The sequence below is a fragment of the Neofelis nebulosa genome, chromosome 3, assembly GCF_028018385.1.
Source record: "Neofelis nebulosa isolate mNeoNeb1 chromosome 3, mNeoNeb1.pri, whole genome shotgun sequence".
In the NCBI taxonomy this organism is placed as follows: Eukaryota; Metazoa; Chordata; class Mammalia; order Carnivora; family Felidae; genus Neofelis; species Neofelis nebulosa.
This window is the reverse complement of record NC_080784.1, coordinates 31,765,665-31,780,521: the sequence shown is the minus strand read 5'-3', so window position 1 is coordinate 31,780,521 and position 14,857 is coordinate 31,765,665. Positions and strand designations below refer to the sequence as shown.

Below are 14,857 nucleotides of genomic sequence, written 5' to 3'. Positions count from 1 at the left end.
ATTTTATTTTTGGGGAGGCTTTTAGAGGCTATAGAGGCTATAGTATCTAGCCCGTTGCCACCCAACATGTCATGGCTTTGGTGCTCTTTATTGTGGAAAGGCCCAAGCCACAGAGGACAGTAAGAGTCCCTGACACTCATGTCCCCAGTGTGGCACACGGGCAAAACTTAGGGTGGCTCCTGTGGTACCAGCTCCCCCTTTATCCCAAGCTAGTGCCTTTACATGCCAGCCGTGAACAGGCTCTTCCATATGTAGTGCTCTAAGTGAGGCCTGAACCAATACATTCTAAGAAAGGTCACATTGCTATTTGGGAGAAGGTGTCTATGACTGGGTCCCTCTCCATCCCAGCACGGCCATTAGCTGAATACGATTTGGTACAAATCTCTTCCCTCCTTGGGCCTTAGTTTTTGTCCCTAAAAAGAAGCGATTGGGCTGGTCACTGAAGTTCTTTTCTGTGTCACGTTCTTTGTTTATCAAAATGAAGGCGTTTAGATTTGAAGATGTTTTCACTAAGGCAGTAACAAACCATTTAGAGCCTCTGCATGGTTTTAAAGGGAAGAACGCTCTTTGGAGGAAGAAGCATCCTTTGTGGCTAGTGTTAGGGATAGAAAGTAGTTTATCTCTGCCATCTTTTCTGATAATATCCAAAGGGAAAGTCTTGGAAAGGGCAATTGTTTGTTAAAGGACCAGATTTTAAATTGTATATTAAATGAGTTTTGTTGTTGCTGTACTCTTCAAAGAAAGCCCAGGATGTGATTGGTGCGTCTGGGGAGTTACTACCAGAGAGCTTCAGTTCTCCATAAATGCCTTCAACTAATGTCCAGTGTTCATATACTGCACGTATGTTTTAAAGCTCAACGTTGCATGTAGTTTTGTTCTATCTTGTTTCTTCATCAAGACTCCATAGATAAAAGTCTCCCTAAACTTTTCAGAAATATGTAGCCCTCAACATATTTAGTGAAATGAATAATTGACCATTTAGCATGGTCTAAACATTTTGCGGAGGAAGGGGTCTGAGGAGAGGGAACACCATGGAATTGAAAGTGAGGTGTGTTTTAAAGAAAATAAATTAGGAGTTCTTTGGGACTCTTTGAATACCCATAGATTTGAGACTTTATTGTTGTTGTTTGTTTAGCATATGTGTCGTGTGTGATAATTACTGTCGTGGAGTGAGAGGTGTGTCCCCACTGTAGCAGGATTCTCATCTGCAAATGGGGAGCTGTGCATTTTTGAGGTCCATGCAGGCCCCCTCATTACCATTCTATCTGTTGATCCTATCAGACCACACCCTTCTCTTTACCTCAGTGTCTCCATTCTGAATTCTGATTAAGAAAGAGTCCTGTCTCACAGGGCTGCTGTGAAGGACTCTGTGCAGTGCAACATTCTGTTCAATGCATCAATACGTTTTGCTTGGTTTGTTCTCAAAGACTGTTTTTCAAAGTGATATGACAAGATGGATAGAAACCGTTTCAGAAACGTTGAAAAGAAGGCTTACCAATGCAAGTCAATAGTCTTCAGAATCTTCGTGTGGAAAGATATCTTTGATCTTTGATCATGTAGCAAATCTAAAATTTCAGAACCCGAATGCCGACTGGCTTATTTGTTGCTGTTAAGGACTAGATTCTGGTGACTAGAACATCAGTTGAGATTATTACCGTTATCAGTAACAGATTGAACGCACACAGTGTTCTAGGCACTACTCAGAAGTGAAAGACAAGCAAAAATGAGCATCATTCCTTCTGAGTCACACATTGTATATTACATGTAGGACAATCTAGTATCTACAGAACACTACATGAATTCAAGCACAGTGCCGGCCTGAACTTGAGATGCCCAGTGTAATACTGTGCATATAAGAAAGTCATTAGTGTGCTCATAATTCCTGCTAAAGAGGACAAGGCATTAGGGGAATCCGATGTAGAGTTAATTTTCAGTGAATGATGTTGATTATCTAAAGCAACATGGGTACAGTTCTGCATAAATGACACATGTCTTTCTTGGAATCATCAAGATATAGGTTGTGGAAGTTCACAGGCTGAGAATAATGGTGGTTAGTTCATGTTTCAAGTGGCTTTGCAATCCTGAATATCCTAGGAAGAATTTTCTTACTCTTCTTTAGGGAAGTTTTCCCTTTTGTTGTTGTCATTAGTGATACTGCCTTTACTGCATAATTCTGACATCAACATATATCTTTATTTTCTTCTGATTACAGAAATTAAAATGCCTGAAAAACTTGGGATATAGAATTACGAGCTGTGACTCTAGAATAAGAAAACCGGTTTTAGTCCCCACGCTCCAGTACCCCATCTGTATTAACCTTGGCCAAGTTATTTGGCCTTCTAAGCTTCAGTTTGCTCACTGGGAAAGCTTATTACAGGTCAGCCTCTCTGTGAGGTTGTTGTGAAGAGTAAGTGAGCCAGAATTCATCTTCACTGCACAAATGCTCGCTGTCGTTGTTACAGCTATGTGTGGCCATCAGCCTTTGCGAAGACCTTGACTGAGATTCGTGCAGAACAAAGGCATTGGTAATGATAGTGTCAGCAGTGGTACCCTTCTGTTTGTCATTTAGTTATTTGGTACACATGGATTGTTAGGAGACAGGCATTGTGTTTGGCACCTCAGCAGGTGTGAATTGGGCAGGGGAGAGCGGTGTGAAGGGGTCTGGGTAGGGACCGAGAGGAATGCTCAAATTGTACTGTCTTTCCCCTCCATGGGATTTCTGATGGAGTTTTATACAACGCTCCTAAAAGCATAATGGGAATTGAACAACCTCTTTAGGGTAGCTGTGCAAACCCAACGAAACCCAGTGCAGGGGCGCCTGGGTGGCTCAGTCGGTTGAGTGTCTGACTTCGGCTCAGGTCATGACCTCATGGGTTCGTGAGTTCGAGCCCTGCGTCGGGCTCTCTGGTGTCAACGCAGAGCCTACTTCAGATCCTCTGTCTCCCTTGTCTGTGACCCTTCCGGCTCGTGCTCTCCCTCTCTCTCTCTCTCAAAAATAAACAAACATTAAAAAATATATTTAAACCCAGTGCAATGATGTCTGGCAAAAGCCTTTCAATTTTGCAGTTCTCAGTCTTGAGGGGAGCCTGTTCGATGTGCCCATACCAAGAGAGGAGGGAAAGGTGACCAGGTCTGGAAGTTCTGCCTCTCTTACTTATTAACTGAAAAACAAACAAACAAACAAACAAAAACAAAACAAAAAACAAGAAAGAGGAGGAACCTGCTCAGGACTTCTGAGAGACAAGCCCTGTTTTGTTCGTCGTATGTTACCGATGCGAGAATATGAGTGCAAAGCACGGGAGCTCACCATTTAGTCATAGGAACCTCTCTTGCTAATAGATTTGGCCCATCAATCTCCTGGGTCTAACCCATTAAATTAATGACCCATTGATGGTGGTGGTGGGATTATTAGGGAGATGGGCAAGGGGCAGAGGTGTGGGGAGGAGCAGAAGCGCTCTCCATGATTTTTGTCATCTCAACTCATTGGGCTTCACAGCCAAGCCTGTGGTCATTTGGGGATGTGGCTGCATCCCTAAGGGGTGTGACCAGCCATGATTTGACGGGGACCTCCTTTCACCTTCCTGAGGCTTCTTCCCAGATAGCTACCCTTGCTCCTTTGCGTCCCCTTGGAACCACGGACATGAGAAGTTCAGCTGTTGTCTCTGAAACCTCTGAAATGAATCAGAAGGGGACACCGATTGGGGCGCCTGGGTGGCTCAGTCGGCTGAGCATCCGACTCTCGATTTCGGCTCAGGTCTTGATCCCAGGGTCGTGCCCTGCGGTCGGGCTCTGCACTGACCGTGGAGCCTGCTTGAGATTCTCTCTCTCCCTCTGCCCCTTTCCTCTGCTCACTCTCTCCCTTTCCCTAAAATAAAAAATAAAGTAAACAAGAACTACACACTGCTAAATGCCTCCAAGGGTGTTTTGAACATTAGGTGAAAACTTGATTCCCTATTTTATTTCTCATGCAAACCACAGCCACGTCATCCAACCTCGTTCACCAGAGGAGGTCACACGATCAGCCTGAATAGGCCACTATGGACACTTGGAATTTTGCTTTCATACACAACTTCATTTTCAAAAAATGGGTCGAGTGGGTAATTGAAGAAACTTAGAGACCATCAGGGTGGGTAGGGGGTGATATGAATGGTTTCGAGGCAGGGGCATTATCTTATCCCAGGAGCCTTTGAAATCAGCCTAACGTAAGTTGCTTCTATATTCAGCTCAACGTGACCGTGGGCACGTATCTGGTGAGTCGCACCCAGAAAAAGGCAGTTTTATTTAAGAATGTCCTTGATGAAGCAGTAAAAATGATTAATTTTATTAAACCTTGATCTCTGAGTACATGTCTTTTTAAGATTCCGTGTGACAAAATGGGGAGGTATCCGTAAATCACTTCACCTCAAAGCGCAATGGGAATCGCAAGGGAAAGCACTTGTGTGCTTGTTCAAGGTGTGAACCGATTTAACAGCTTTTGCCTGTAATTCCATCTCTACTCAAAAGAGCATCTGGCAACCTACGGCTATCCGGGCTTGGGTTTTTGTGTGTCAGCTGCGTGAACACAAAGTGAGCCTGTCACTTTAAGAAAGCTGATGGATGTTGTTGCCCATGATAACATTTCAGCTTTTGAGCGCAAGTTAGGATGTGCTTGATTGGTGGTGATATTAACAAACGCTGCGTTTGACATTGCCTGAAAACAGAGATGATGCTGTGTCAGAGTGTTTTTAGTTTATTAGTTTGTTTTTATAATTCTAAGAAAGGAAAAGATGGTGTCAGGTACTGGAGAGAGAACAATTTTTTAAAAATTAAATTAAAAATTTTTTTTTTAGTTCAAGACTTCCGTAAGTGAAAATGGAACTTCCAGTGGGAGAGTTTTTAAATTATTGATTACTTACTTGCAAATTGGGGTAAATAGGGGTGCCTGGGTGGCTCAGTTGGCTAAGTGTCCTACTCTTGATTTCAGCTCAGGTCATGATCCCATGGTTTGTGGGACCGAGCCCTGCATCAGGCTCTGTGCTGACAGCACAGATCCTCCCTGGGATTCTCTCTCTCTCTCCATCTCTTCGCCCCTCCTCTGTCTGTGCTTTGTCTCCCTCAAAATAAATAAATAAACTTAAAAGAAGAAAGAAAGAAAATTGGGGTAAGATAAAAAGTATGAAAGGTTTCATTGAGGGAAAAGAAACCTTTGTTATTTAAGTCAGAAACAACAAAAAATGTATTAAGGAACAGGAAAAATACTTTAAAAATAGATTAAAAAAATATCGTTACTCTGGTGACTCAATGTCAGTCTGCCTGGAATTTATTAATATATTGAATACATTTTTTTAATGTTTATTTATTTCTGAGAGAGAGAGAGAGACAGAGCATGAGCAGGGGAGGGGCAGAGAGAGAGGGAGACACACAATCCCAAGCAGGCTCCAGGCTCTGAGCTGTCAGCACAGTGGGGCTTGAACCCACAAACCACGAGATCATGACCTGAGCTGAAGTTGGATGCTTACCCAGCTGAGCCCCCAGGCGCCCTTGAATACATTTTTATTGAGCTCTTACTATGTGCCAGGAATTATTCTGGGCCACGGACACCCAGCAGCGAATGGAACCCACCAAGCCCCTGCCACTATAGAGCTGACATTCTGATCTGTTTAGGGGAATGAGAATGGAAATGCTTTAGCGAAATAGAAATCACTGCCTGGAAGCTTTATTTTATCAGAGCCCCATGGGATGGAATTTACCTCCTGACTCCTTACCACCACATTTGAAACATGAGATGTGATATAAATGGGTTATACTGATAGAGTGTATTAAACATGCTATATTGACAAGATATGTTAAAAGTACTAAGGGTTCAGGGGTGCCTGGGGGCACAGTTAAACGTCCGACTCTTGATTTCAGTTCAGGTCATGATCTCACAGTTCACGAGATCAAGCCCTGTGTTGGGCTCCACACTGAACTTGAAGCCTGCCTGGGATCCTCTCTCTGTGTCTCCATCTCTCTCTCTCTCTCTCTCTCTCTCTCTCTCTCTCTCTCTCTCTCTCCCTCATTTGCCCTCTGTCCTTCCCCTACTCTCTCTCTCTCTCTCAAAATAAATAAATAAATAAATAATTTTTTTTAAATTAAAAAGAAAACTACTAAGCATTCAAATTTGAAGTGAGTTGGCAAGTCTAGAAGCAAATCCTGTCTCTAATCTTTTCACTGTTTACTCCGTTGTTTTATTCCTGTTTCTCGGAAAAGGAGACATTTCTTCTGTCAACCTTGGGTGATTTCTGGCAAGAATAAGAACTGTGACTTGGGGATTAGCAATGAAGACGGCGGGCCCACTGGGCAAGCAGGTCCACTCTGCCGAAACTGCATCTGTTCACCGTAAGTATAGAGGCTGGGGCCAGTCAGCATTTGCTTTGTCATGGTGCCTGGAAAAGTTTTATCTTACAAGCTGTATTCAGTCATCGTGTGTATAGTTCACACACCATTAATAAGAAGACTCATTTCATCACTGAAATAATATTATCTGTGAGTCTGAGAGAACACAGGTCACTTAGATGAGCATCTTCCAGTAGTGAAGTAGGATCACAGATGTCTTCTATTTCCTGTTTTCATGGCCTAAAATCCCAGCCTCCAAATGCTCCCGCCTGGAGGTGATGGAGTGGGAACAATAAAAAGGAAATCTGTGATGTCCCCTCCTTATATGTTTGTTTCTTGATTTTCGCTATAGCTCTGGGGATGCCATTAAAAATACATTTTGGTAATGTTTATTCAGAAAGATGGTGCCGCCCTCTGTGCCTTTTAGCAGCATTTATTTTCCGGAAAGACTGTGACAATAGGTTGATGGCCTTATGATTTATTTTCCGAACGGGGACACTCTTGAGTGAAAGGGGAGCCATTAATTAAGCCAGGACGATAGACATAAACTAGGATGCGTGGTCATCCTTGCCATAGGGAATGTAGGAGGCAACGTCACGTTTTGGCACCACTGTGTTCCAGAACAGTCTCTGGGCATGGGGTGCTCAGATGAGGAAAAGGTTTATAGTATTGATTAATACATATTGGATGCTGTCCTGTGTAATGGCACTTAGTTGTTGCAATAACCATTTGAGGTAGATAGTTTTCTCCCCTGCTTATAACACAAAACACAGTAGGTGCACCTGGGTGGCTCAGTCAGTTAAGCTTCCGAATCCTGGTTTCGGCTCAGGTCATGACCTCATGGTTCATGAGTTTGAGCCCCGCATCGGGCTCTATGCTGACAGCACAGAACTTGCTTGGGATTCTCTCTCACACTCTTTGCCCCTCTCGGTTGCTCTCTTTCTCTCAAAATAAATAAACTTTAAAAATTAAAAAAAATAAATAAAAGAACACAATAAAACTCAGTTTAATCATGGCGGGGTGACATTTTAAACAGTTTGAAGTGACAGAAGCCATTGTTTGAGCTTTGCCAATAGCTTTTTTAGTGGTAGAGATCTCTACGTCTCCTGGGTAGAGGTGATCTGTACTGCAGCAAGAACCTTTTGATCAATTGGTCTACATGTGGCAAGGTCAGGTGATTGGGTCCCCTTTGTTCTGGAGGAAGGGAGGAATTTTTTGTGCTTAGAAAAGGTGGTTCTCTCAAATACCTTAGTTATGGATGAATCAAAAACCAATTATAGGGGAAGAAGTGGAAATTTGAGTAGAATAGGTGTTGTGGACTCTTGAAAATCACTGACTCGGAGCATCTATTCTCCCCACCTTCCAGAACCTATTTCCCTGCATCTTTTGACAACGTTTTAGAACTGCAGAAAAGTGGCAACACTCAATATCTCTTCAATTAGATTCACCAGTTTGTAACATTTTGCCACATTTGCTTTACATCCTATTTATTTTGCCATTTAAAAGTAAGTTGTGAAATAGAAGACATCCAAGTTGGTAAGGAAGAAGTAAAACTTTCACTATTTGCAGATGACATGATATTCTATATAGAAAAACCCTAACGACTCCACCAAAATACTACTAGAACTGATAATTGAGTAAAGTCACAGCATACAAGATCAATGTGCAGAAATCTGTTGCATTTCTATACATTAATAATGAAGCAGCAGAAAGAGAAATTAAGAAAATCCCATTTACAATTGCACCAAAAATTATAACCAAAGAGGTGAAAGACCTGTACTCTGAAAACTACAAAGCATTAATGAAAGAAATTGAAGACGACACAAAGAAATGGAAAGACATTCCATGCTCATGGATTGGAAGAACAAATATTGTAAAAATGTCTATCTTACCCAAAGCAATCTATAGATTTAATGCAATCCTTATCAAAATGTCAATAGCATTTTTCACAGAGCTAGTACCAACAATCCTAAAGTTTATATGGAACCACAAAAGACCACAAAATAGCCAAAGCAATTTTGAAAAAGAAAAGCAAAGCTGGAGGTAACACAATTCCAGACTTTAAGTTACATTACAAAGCTGTAGTAATCAAAACAGTATGCTACAGGCACAAAACAGTATGGTACTGGCACAAAAATAGACACATAGATCAATGGAATAGAATAGAATACCCAGAAAGAAACCCATAAATATATGGCCAATTAATCTTTGTTAAAGCAGGGAAGACTATCCAATGGTAAAAAGTCAGTCTCTTCAACAAGAGATGTTGGGAAAACTGGACAGCTACATGCAAAAGAGTGAAACTGGACCATGTTCTTACACCATATGTAAAAGTAAATTCGAAATCGATTCACGACCTAACTGTGAGACCTGAAACCATACAAATTCTTGAAGAGAGCACAGTCAGTAAGGTCTCTGATATAGGCCATAACAACATTTTTCTAGATTAGTCTCCTGAGGCAAGGGAAATAAAAGCAAAAATAAACTATAGGGACTACATAAAAATAAAACGCTTCTGCACAGCGAAGGAAACAACCAACAAAGCTAAAAAAACAATCAACAAAACTAAAACCTATTTTCCCAACAGAATGGGAGAAGATATTTCCAACAAAGGCTTTGTATCCAAAATATATAAAAAACTTATAAAACTCTACACCCAAAAAACAAGTAATCCAATTAAAAAATGGGCAGAAGAGGGGTGCCTGGGTGGCTCAGTCAGCTAAGTGTCCAACTTTGGCTCAGGTCATTATCTCTCAGCTCATGAGTTCAAGTCCCATGTCGGGCTTTCTGCTGTCAGCACAGAGTCGGCTTCAGATCCTCTGTCTCCTCCTCTTTCTGTTCCTCTCCAGATTGTTCTCTCTCTCTCAAAATAAATAAATAAAAACTTTTAAAAAATGGGCAGAAGACACGAACAGACATTTCTTCCAAGAAGACACCCAGATGGCCAACAGACACATGAAAAGATGCTCAGCATCACTCATCATCAGGGAAATGTGAATCAAAACTACAATGAGATATCACCTCACACTGTCAGAAGGGCTAAAATCAAAATACAGGAAACAACAGGTGCTGGTGAGGATGTAGAGAAAAAGGACCTTCTTGCCTGACTGATGGGAATGAAGCCTGATGCAGCCACTGTGGAAAACAGTATGGAGTTTTCTTTAAAAGTTAAAAATTGAAGTGCCCTACAATCCAGTAATTGCACTACACGGTATTTACCCCCAAAACACAAAAACTAATTCAGAGGGATACATGCACCCCTATGTTTATAGCAGCATTATTTACAATAGCCAAATTATGGAAGCAACCCATGTCCATCAACAGATGAATGGGTAAAGAATTGGTTTATATACACAATGGGATATTATTCAGCCATAAAAAATGAAGTCTTGCCATTTATAATGACCTGAATGGAGCTTGAGAGTGAAATAAGTCAGAGAAAGACAAGTACCATACGATTTCACTCCTATGTGGAATTTAAGAAACAAAACAAATGAGCAAAGGAAAAAGAGAGAGAGAGAGAGAGAGAAGCCAAGACACAGACTCTTAACTACTGAGAACAAATTATGGTTACCAGAGGGGAGGTGGGGGCACGGGAGTAAAACAGGTGATGGGGATTAAGGAGTGTACTTGTAATGTATGGAATTGTTGAATCACTATTGTACGCCTGAAACTAATATAACACTATATGTTAACTATACTGGAATTTAAAAAAAGTTGCAAATGTCACCTCCCCACCATCTTCTATGAAGGACATTCTTCTAAATAACCACAATCCCATGATCACACTCAAGGAATCAAACGCTGACACAATAATATTATCTAATACACATACCATATTCACAGTTTCTCAACCTTACAAATGATGAGTTATTACAGCTGTTTCTTTTTTTCAATCCAACTGAGAATCTCATATTTCCTTTATTTCTTATATATCTTTAATCTCTTTTAATTTAGCAGAGTTGTCTTATTTTACTTTGTTTTGTTTGCTTTTGGTCTTTTGTTGACACAGATATTTTTGAAGAGTCAAGACCATCTGTCTTGTAGAATATTCCATAATCTGGATTTATCTGAATGCCTTCTCGTGATTAGATTCATGGACCCCTTCTGTTTTGAAGTTCAACATCACCTCTGATGCACTGGAGACTTTAACCAAGGCCCCTGCCAGAGAAGACTCCAACACTTCCCTCTCCACGTAGAGATTCACTAGATGAGAAAAGGGAATCTGAGGCAATGACTCAGGCTTAACAACCAGGTTTAGAGGATGGTTAGTTATTTTTGTAGTGTGTGTGTGTGGAGGGGGTGGGGGTGTGATGAATATCAGATTGAGAGAACAAAGAGGAGGAAGTGGAGAAGGGGAAAGAAAAGAAAACTAACAAGGTGTTTTGGTATTGTTTTTTTTGTTTTTGTTTTTGAAACCAACATTTTATTGAGCTCTCCCACCTCTCAGAAATCTATCCCAGCAGACTTTCTCTTTGCCATGGGCATCACAGACACGGGGGTGCGGCCAGCACTCCCCCGATGCCCGCTTATGGCCCATCTGGGAGGGGAAGGCTCCTTCCCAGGACAGGCCACTGCACGTACGATGCAGGGCCAGGAGAGCAGGTCCAGCGAGGCCTTGGTGCTGGCAGTTAACCAGTAACGACCCGAGAGGTATGATGAATTCATTTCTCCTGCAAAAAGAAAAAAAACCCTAGTATGAAACCTCAGTAGTGTTCCAGCACTCAGAGTTTAAATATTAAAAAGGGATCATCAGAAAACAGTTAAAAAAGACAACAAAACCAACTGAAGCCACCTCCTGGTGGGGGGGGGGGGGTGGAGAGGCCAGCCCTGCACCCTCCCACCCTCACCCCACACTGAGCAGCAGCAGGTGTCACTGGAGAAGGTGGAGCCCCAAACCTAGCAGCAGCAACAGCAGCAGCAGGGACAGCGCCAGCCGGTGCCCTGGGTTGGGGGACAACTGTGGGATCAAGGGGATGGGGTAGGTAGCGAGAGGTGAGGACTTCAGCCTTGAACAGGTGTGCTCATTCTGCAATGCCTCCTATGCTCGCTCTGTGGACGCAGGGGTGAGCCCTGAGTGGCTGGGAGTGGGGTGGGCCCAACGAGTCAGGGAAGGTGGAGAACACAGGAGCACCCACTCCTAACTGAAGAGGTCTGGAACAAGTTGACCAGAAAGAGGGGCACAGGTGGGGCAGGGCAATGGCCCCAAGAACAGGGCAGAGGAGGAGAAGCCAGCCCACCCAGGCTGTGGCTCGTCTCCTGGGGACTCAGAGGGAGGAATGGAGAGTGGTCAGGAGAGGTGCTCAAGGGAGGAGGCACCTGCTGGATAGATGAGGGAGGAAGCACCCATGTCTGCCAGACGAAGGCGCTCCTGGCAGAAGGAGGCATGAGCACAGGTGGCGAAGCAGGCAAACACGCTCAAGAATTCAAGCATGGAGTCAGTAAACCAGGCGTCTCAAAGCCAAAGGCCTCTGGGACCAGGCACAAGCAGAAAAGTGGGGAAGCAAGCATGACAAGACAATAGGGAGTAGTGGGGCCTGTGGCACTCAGAGAGGATATGCCCTAGGGAGTATCACCCCATGCAGGAGGGTAAGTCAAGGTCATGAAATCTCAAGGCTTCTTTACCCTGTCCCTGATAGGGGCAGGAAGCTCCAGATCCTTATGTTCTCCCTGAGATTAGTGAGACCGTCCGAGAAACTTCTAAGAGCACCTGTCAGGCCTGTCTGCTTGTGGGTGAAGGCCAGGCTGTACCTGGACAGCCCGGGCAGCTCGCCAATGTGGGACAGCATCCACCTGACTTCCATCTTGTCCCTGATGAAGGCTGCCGCATGGCCACGTCGTCAGGTTTGTTGCTGTTAGGGGAGGGCCCAGGACATAGGAACCCCATGAGATCGGTCATGCCAGGAAGGTCCAGAATTTCTGGAGCTCCTGCAGGAAGGTGCTCAAAATGACGGCCCTGGAGAGGGGTACTTCCAGAGACATTTCTTCTCTCGCGTCAGAGGTGGTGGTGGCGGTGGCAGTGGTGGAGCCGGGAGGCGTGTTGTCTCTAAAGAGAAAAATATGTGGTAGAAAGAGCAGTCATGGTGGTAGAGAATGGAGACATATGGTGTACAAATTAATTTTTCCAGCTTTTTTCTCTTTAAGGCAATTATAAAGCAGAACAGCTCTTTGGGCTAATAGACCCCTAACGCTCTATGATTTATTAGAATAATTAGAAAGGGAGATAAAACCCTTTTGAGATAGGAAGTTGGAAGTTCACATTTTTGAAAATGTGATTTTTTTTATTACCTAAGATAATGAAGCAGGACATGTCATTATATACATAGCTTATCCATTGCCATATAACTAGTAAATGGCAGAACCAAATTTCAGACCCAGGATTGTCTTGTTTGTTCCTGTTCTTTCTGCCATACTTCATTTTCTCTCAAAAGAATCTCTCATGGGATGGATAGGTTGTTGTGATTCCTTGCAGTACCCTGGAAAAATAAAATGTCTTTCCCACTGGTATGGAAAACTCCAGTTCTACCCTTATAGCCTTTCATAAATGTGAAATTCCATATGAGTGAAATGGAGCCCATGTCCACGCTTCTAAGTCAATCTATTTCTTCTTCAGAAAACTTTCATGTGATATTGGAATTATGAAGAATTTGGTTTGGTGTGCCTGGGTGGCTCAGTTGGGTGAGCGTCTGACTCTTGATTTTGGCTCAGGTCGTGATCCCAGGGTCATGGGATAGCCACATGACCTGGGAAAGCCAGGGCTTTGCTCTGAGCATGGAGCCCGCTTGAGATAGGTAGACAGATGGATGGATGGATGGATGGATGGATGGATGGAAGAATAGATAGATAGATAGATAGATAGATAGATAGATAGATAGATAGATAACATTTGGTTGGAATGTATTAAACACTTGGGAAAGCCCACGGCAGCTGTGTTCGCCTTAAAGGATACTCCCATCTTTGGGAAGGCCTAGGTTTGGCCTCTCACCAGATTTGTTTGCAGGGTGCTTTGTAATTCTGTACACACAACAAGTACTTTGACTTCCCCATTGTGAGAGCTGGCAGATGAAAGCTCAGGAAGGACTGTGAAGTAAAGGTGATGTATTTGTGCAAACAACAAAAACTCAGAAATGAATGATGTTGGAATTCTGGCAGTGATGCTGCAGTAAACCATGATCACAGTCATGGAAAACCAGATTTAACATTCAACGAAGAAAGCATATGGTGTCATTTCTTATGCCCTGTCTATTATGCTTACCCCACCCCCACCCTACCTATTCATAGTCTGGGATTCTTTCTAACTTGATACTTGTGCAAAATTTCCTCCATTTGTTTTGCAACTATAGAAGATAGTGTAGCTTCCCAAAATTCATATAGACCCCCGTCTTGTGAAGAAGCAACACTCCAAATAAACTTTATAATAAGAGGTTTGCAGGGGTGACTGGGTGGTTCAGTCAGTTCAGCATCCGACTCTTGATTTCAGCTCAAGTCACATGATCTCGTGGTTCGTGAGTTCAAGCCTTGCATTGGGCTCTGAATTGATAGCGAGAAACATGCTTGGGATTCTCTCTCTCTCTCTCTCTCTCTCTCTCTCTCTCTCTGCCTGCCCCCTGCTCACTCTCTCTCTCTCTCTCTGTCTCTCAAAATAATTTTTCAAAAAAGAAGTAAAATGTTGGAGAGGGTGGCAATAACAAGGGACAGGGAGGTATGGGTGATAGAGAAGAAGTGACAAATGCACTTTCTGAGGAGATGTGAAAATGGCGCTAGGTTGGGGAGGCCAAGTTGTATGGTGAGGCTGATGGCACACAGTCATTGTTCTGGAGAAAAGGCTTTTGCTATGGGTTTCTTTACAGAGGCCAATGTCTCAGCTTCAGTTTCAGGAAATCCCGAAACAGGAAATAAGATGTTGCAAGCTTTGGGCTTTGGGGACAGACTCATGAGAGCGATAAATTTCAACAACCTAAAAATTGCTCGGTGACTTCTTGGCTTCCGAGGACATGTAGCCGAGCCAAGGTGAAGCCACCCTTCCTCCCCCCAACCCCCACCCCTCACGTGCAGCTGGCTCAAGTGCCCTCAGTCTTCATAAACACAACCGCATTCTTCAGCTCTACACCGGACCTCCCCTCAAGTCACACAATCCCTCAGCAAACTAAGGGTCATTCATGAAGGGCCCGGAAAACAAGGAGAAAACAACTCCCGATCCATGTGGCATAGAAAGAATCTGTTTTGGTGGGAACAGGAGGGGAACTGGTGTGGAATTCAGGGTTTAAACAGTCTGATCTCAGCACTGGCAGCCTCTGAAATGACCTTGGAAAAGACCTTGCGTCAATTCCATCAGAACCTCCGGACAAAATACGTGAGTTCAGCCAACATTTGAATGTTTCCGACGTTTGCCTGTTTGCCATCATACAGGGGATGGTCTTCACTGCACTGGGATTCAGTGTGACTCTCAGGAAGGCTGTTCTGAAGGGATCCCTCCCCACCCCCTTCCCTCCTTTCCTAACAC

The 14,857-nt window shown here is 43.3% G+C and overlaps 1 pseudogene; it reads right to left on the bottom strand.

Moving 5' to 3' along the window:
• Nucleotides 1-11,975: 11,975 nt before the first annotated feature.
• The window catches only part of LOC131507957 (bcl-2-interacting killer-like), a 93,665-nt pseudogene continuing 90,783 nt past the window's right edge, over nucleotides 11,976-14,857 (bottom strand).